Genomic DNA, 6,000 nt, shown 5'->3' with positions numbered 1-6,000 from the left:
CAACCCAACTCACGGTGCCTAGGAGGCAGAAACGACAAAGCAGAGATTTAGAAGTACTTACAGGCAGAATGCTTGCAGAGCCACATCAGAAACTTTGCCTGAGAAGCATGAAGATGCACGCTTACAGATGGGGAACATGGGGCAGCGCTTCCACTGTGGGTTGGCTGGGGTCACAGATAGACTTGAGGAAAAAAGGCTCTGGCTACTCATTAAAAGCCAATAATCCTTGAAAGACCCAGGGTACTCCAGGTGTCTCTAGTCCAAGCCCAAAGAGGTCCCTGAGGGAATGGAGATAGATATGCATGCAACTTCAGTTCTCTGGGGTTTTCTGGATTCTGTGCAACAGCTGAATTTTCACAGGATTTATCTAGGTAAATACTGCATAAATTTCATATGCTTGCAATTTGAAAATAAACTTTTAATTTTTGCATTATAGGATATTCTTTGTGGGGTTGAGAACCCAGAGAGAAACCCTCGTACAACTTCCTACAGTCAGCTTGCTCAGACAAAACAGGCTATGGTCCAAGATGCAACTAAAGATGGAGGAGTGTTCAGCATTACAAAAACACTGGACCTTCCTAAATCCAGTTCTGAAAACATTAACTAACATGAAACCAAGTCACTCCCAAGTCACACTCTATTTTTTGAGGGAAAAGGAGCACAGACTCTGAGCCAGTCTACATGCCTTGGCAGGGATGGGAAAGACACCAGAGACTTTCAAAGACTTCCAGAATGAAATAATGTCTTAGCTTGGCACAGTGGCAGCTCCGTTACTAACTTCCACACGGTTTGGTCATCCAGTTTAAACTAGCTACAAATCTTAAGCACAACTGTATTTTTCCATCTCTCACAAAACAAATCTATAAATTAAAAATTCAACAGTTCATGCTCATTAATATTTTTCAAAGACAAGTGCCGTAAAAGTAATTTAGAACTTAAATTATTGCAAATGCTTAGTTCTGTTAGAACTGAACAATGTTTTATCTCTAATCCCCTCTTTCTGGAGGAGAATAAATACGTTGAGCTGGAAGTCAGAGGATCTGCCACTGCAGACTTGTCACTGGGCAGCTAGGAAAATGCAGAAAAAAAATCCTCATTGTTTAATACTATTGACAGAGAGAGAGAGAGAGAAGTCACACACCTCCATACCAAATGAAAAATAACAGAATATATAGACAGTGTCCCTAAATACGCAGAAACATCTGAGACATAGTCCTGAGCACCATGTGAAGCTTCAAAAAGGATGTAGGTTAAAATGATTCTTCCGGATCATGTCTGCAGTGATGCTGTTTAGAAAAATGTTGTGCAACTGGTTGAAATTTATAGAGATGCATTGACTGGAAGGGAGTTGATGAACATAAATATATAAAGCACATATATCAAAGCTCATCCGGTTCTGCTGAGTTAGAGAGAGTTCTTTAATTGGTTTCCAGGGGACTCAGATTAAGCTCCAACTTGGTAATAAAACTACCATGCAAAAGAAAACTGAATTAAGAAGTCTTTATCCAACTCTGCTAGGGATATTCCACAAAGGATAAATACACTTCATCAGTAAGGCAAGCCAAATATTATCCTTTTTACCACGGGCTATTTGTACTGTTATATTTTTTTTTCTTAACTCACCCTCAGAGCTGCCACCCCCGCTCCCACAAGACTAGCAGCAGCACAGCAGCTCACTACTTTGTCCTTGCCTGTTCCCACTTCAGTCGGTGTCTGTCTTACATCTCACTTCAGGAAGAGCAACTTCTGGCCTTTCTCTGCTTTCTTTGGAAGATGAAAGAATTAAAAGAACAAAGAATTATACACAGCAACTGCTAATCATATTTCTTAATCCAGACATCCTGGCAATAAGAACCTATTATGAGAAGAAGATATACCCTTTACCAAATCTTCTGCATGGCATATAGCTTTCACAAACACATCCTTCACTCACCATGATGATCCTGTCATTTCCTTTCACAATCATGTTGCTGAGAAAAGACTATCATCATTTAGCGGTCTTTAGTAGATTAAAGTACAGAGAGCCTAAATGTTTCCCAAGGTCATGCTAGTGTGCGGCAGGAACAGCTGATTTCACATATGCCCATTACCACACTTCTGCACTGAGCATCGCTGCTTCTTCTTCTCTACTGAGTACATGTAAACACAAACAAGTGAAACAACCTTCGTGTCAGGTACACAGGAAGGAACAAAAACAAGACAGAGAAAAAATAAGTGGAAAATTCAACAGCTGAAGAGTTTTCAGTAGTGACAGAATGCCACATCTAACAGGGATGCCTTGCCTTTCAGTTCAGAGCACAAACACATTTCCTTACATAACAAGGTCATCAGTTCAGACGTTATTTGACCATAACCGGAATTTTGATGGCAGTACATTTCCACATCCAGATGTGCTGAGGAGGTGTTTTTTCCTCAAGTGATTTCATTATCCTCCAGGCAAAGGTTCACATGGCTGAGCTGAAGCCAGCCAGTGGTACAGTATGGTTGATGTAGCACTGCTGCAGGGAAGCAGTGTCACCAGCAGTGACAGTCACCAAGGCCCAGAAGGAAGGAATCTATGTGAGAAACAAGGACAGGAAGAGAAAGAATAAATGTAAAGGGAAATTAGAAAATGCAGAACAGTGGCGTAAGTCAGAAGAATTACATATCTTCTTAAAACTTAAGTGTAGAGGAAGTCTCTAATGGAACTGCAAAATACTTGTATGAGCTGAAAACCTGGAAGATGGGCTTATGGGAAAGTGATCAAGAGTCTCATGGGCTTTCCAAATTACCTATACATATATACAAGGAACATTTTAATATCACTGCACTCGAAAAGTGCAGGAGTCAAGTAGCAAGCAGAGAAGCGTGTCCGTCCTAGGGCGTGCACGAAAAAGGTCTCCTGCCCTCTGTGCCCTTCACCACCCCACTGCAGCGATACGGCCGAGCCCATTCCCACCACTCCAAAGACCAGCAGCAGCTGACAACAGCAACAGTGAATCTGACTGACTCAGAGAAAGCCTTACCTGTGACTGCACGTTGCTCAGGCTGAAGAACTTCATTCCTTAGGGAAAAGAAAAAAAAAGCCTTCAGGAAGCAACTCCTATATGAAGTAACAGGAAAAAGTAATATCACAGGATTATAAGCAGGGATGAATCACACCACACTGCTAACCAATACTTCTCAGAAGTGAGCAAAACACTGAATAACAAATCAAGTCTAAGAACTTTTAAGTCTGACAGGCCTAATTCTGGCACTGTCTGGGACACCTAAAGTTTACCACAGTGCAGTCTCACTACTGATTTTGCATTTCTTGGCAATTCTCTTTATTTTGTTTTTAAAATCTGCACAACGTAGTATTTAAAAAGGGGTGTGTTGTGGTTTAACCCGGCTGGCAGCTAAACACCACACAGCCGTTCGCTCACCCTCCCCCCTCCCTCTCTGGGATGGGGGAGAGAAACGGGAAAGTGAAGCCTGTGAGTTGAGATAAAGACAGTTTATTAAGACAGGAAAATAATAATAACAATAATAATAATAATAGTGATAATGGTAATAGTATTAACAATAATAATGTGTAAGAAAACAAGTGATGCACAATGCAATTGCTCACCACCCGCTGACCGATGCCCAGCCTATCCCCGAGCAGCCAGCCCCCCACCCCGGCCAGCCACCCCTATATATTGTTTAGCATGACGTCAGATGGTATGGAATACCCCTTTGGCCAGTTTGGGTCAGCTGTCCTGGGTCTGTCCCCTCCCAGCTCCTGCTGCACCCCCAGCCTGCTCGCTGGCAGGACAGAGCAAGAAGCCGAAAAGTCCTTGGCCTGGTGTAAACACTGCTCTGCAACAATTAAAACATCAGCATGTTATCAGCGCTCTTCTCATCCTAATCCAAAACATAGCACCCTACCAGCTACTATGAGCTACTTAACTCTGTCCTAACTGGAACCAGGACAGGGTGCATGCAGATAAAACAGCTCTATGTGTGGGAATATTAGCCAACCAACACCCACTTTCACAAAAAGGAGAAATAAATAATCCAGATACCTGCTGCTTTCACAAGAGCTTCATTTCTGGTTGACAGTGTCTCCACCAGATGAAACATAGCCGGAGGTGAAAGGAACCTAGTATGAAGTCCAGTGGAGTATCCCAGCTTTCAGTAGACAATGAAAACCAGCCACAGGGGTGCCTGCATATCCTCTGGTCTTTTATGTATGTCTTCGGACTCCTCAACACTACCCAGCTTCGCTATCAGCATGCTCATAACGCTATGGTGGCAGACATACACTGCAAATCTCTATATGCACACATATGTGTTTAATTTTACATGGAATAGTTTTCCTATTCAAACCTTAGCAAATTATTCACCTGATCTTCATAGATAGCGTATCCTCTCTTCTAGTGGGAGCCATACCACCACTAGGAACTTAATTGATGTCATTTCCATATCGTGGCCTAGCAGCAGGAGTTACAAGCTCTCATTGCGAAGACCCCATGAACTTAGTTACACATCTGAAAGGCACTAACAAAACAACAGCATCCCAGTAGGTTTCAGGCGTAAAGGGGAAGTCATCTTACATAACTTTGCTGTTTTCAATTGTCAGTACGCTTGGAAGACCACCTATTTTATATTGTTTTCAATCCTAGACCTTGGTCTCTTGCATTTCTCAGCATCACCTTCAAGCATTAGTAATCCAGTCTTGTTTGGGAGCTCTGCAGCAGCTGCAGAATACAGAATGCTACCCAGCAAGCTGCCAGGGCTTCATCCTTCAGAGAAGCTCTTGCAGCTATTCTTTTAACACTTACAGAGACCAAACACGCTAGGGATTATTTAAACAGACTATAGAGACCAAATGCAGATTGTAACAAGCATTTCTGCACGGAAAGTGCTGCAACAGAAGACACCATCCACTTTCACAGTAGATATACTGCTCTCCCACTAGTAAAGAGCAGTTAGGTACTTCAGTTCCTTTGGGAATGATTACATCCCTCAATCTCAATGCCACATTTATAGAATCATAGAATATCCTGAGTTGGAAGGGACCCATAAGGATCATCAAGTCCAACTCCTGGCACTGCACAGGTCTGCCCAAAAATTCAGACCATGTGCCTAAGTGCACAGTCCAATCGCTTCTTAAATTCAGACAGGCTTGGTGCAGTCACTACTTCACTGGGGAGCCTGTTCCAGTGTGCAACCACCCTCTCGGTGAAGAACCTCTTCCTGATGTCCAGCCTAAACTTCCCCTGCCTCAGCTTCACACCGTTCCCGCGGGTCCTGTCACTGGTGATAACAGAGAATAGGTCCCCTGCCTCTCCACTCCCCCTCGCGAGGAAGTTGTAGACTGCGATGAGGTCCCCCCTCAGCCTCCTCTTCTCCACGCTGAACAGTCCCAGTGACCTCAGCCGCTCCTCATGTGTCTTCCCCTCTAGGCCCTTCACCATCTCCGTCACCCTCCTCTGGACACTCTCCAGTTTATTTTTTTTAAAGCCAGATGGGGCAAGAGATAAGCAAGTCTTTACTCGATCATGAAAAAAACATGTCTGGACTTCCTTCTCTCCTTATTTCCTTAGGAAAAGGTACTCTATTATCCTCCTTCCCCATGTATACAATTTTGCCAGTTTACGTTCCTTCTTGTAGTTCTATTTCTTAATCCAAAAACAGGAATTGCTACCCAAACTGATCTTTTCCTAAAGAAAAAAAAACAAAACACTGCTCTCTAGTGGAAGATGATCGTATGATCTAGTCATGCCTCATGAAATGCTTTATAGCTTTCATTTTATTATTTACAGAAAGCCTTCATTTTTACTTACGTTGAAGTAGCAGCACTGGTTGGTTTTATTTCATTCTTTCAGATTGTCCTGTGAGATTTGGGTATTTATTCTTTCTCAGAGATAATTTTGCTCTGCCAATCAAAGCTGTAACCACATCGAAGTGACCTGTACTTTTGCATTAAAATATTAATTTATTTTCTAATTTGATTCCTTACGATTTTTCTGTTCTTGGATAGTTTTCTGTTCTTAG

This window comes from Anser cygnoides, chromosome 7 (genome assembly GCF_040182565.1).
Source record: "Anser cygnoides isolate HZ-2024a breed goose chromosome 7, Taihu_goose_T2T_genome, whole genome shotgun sequence".
Lineage (NCBI taxonomy): Eukaryota > Metazoa > Chordata > Aves > Anseriformes > Anatidae > Anser > Anser cygnoides.
The sequence above is the reverse complement of the archived record's forward strand: the minus strand, read 5'-3'. Positions refer to the sequence as shown.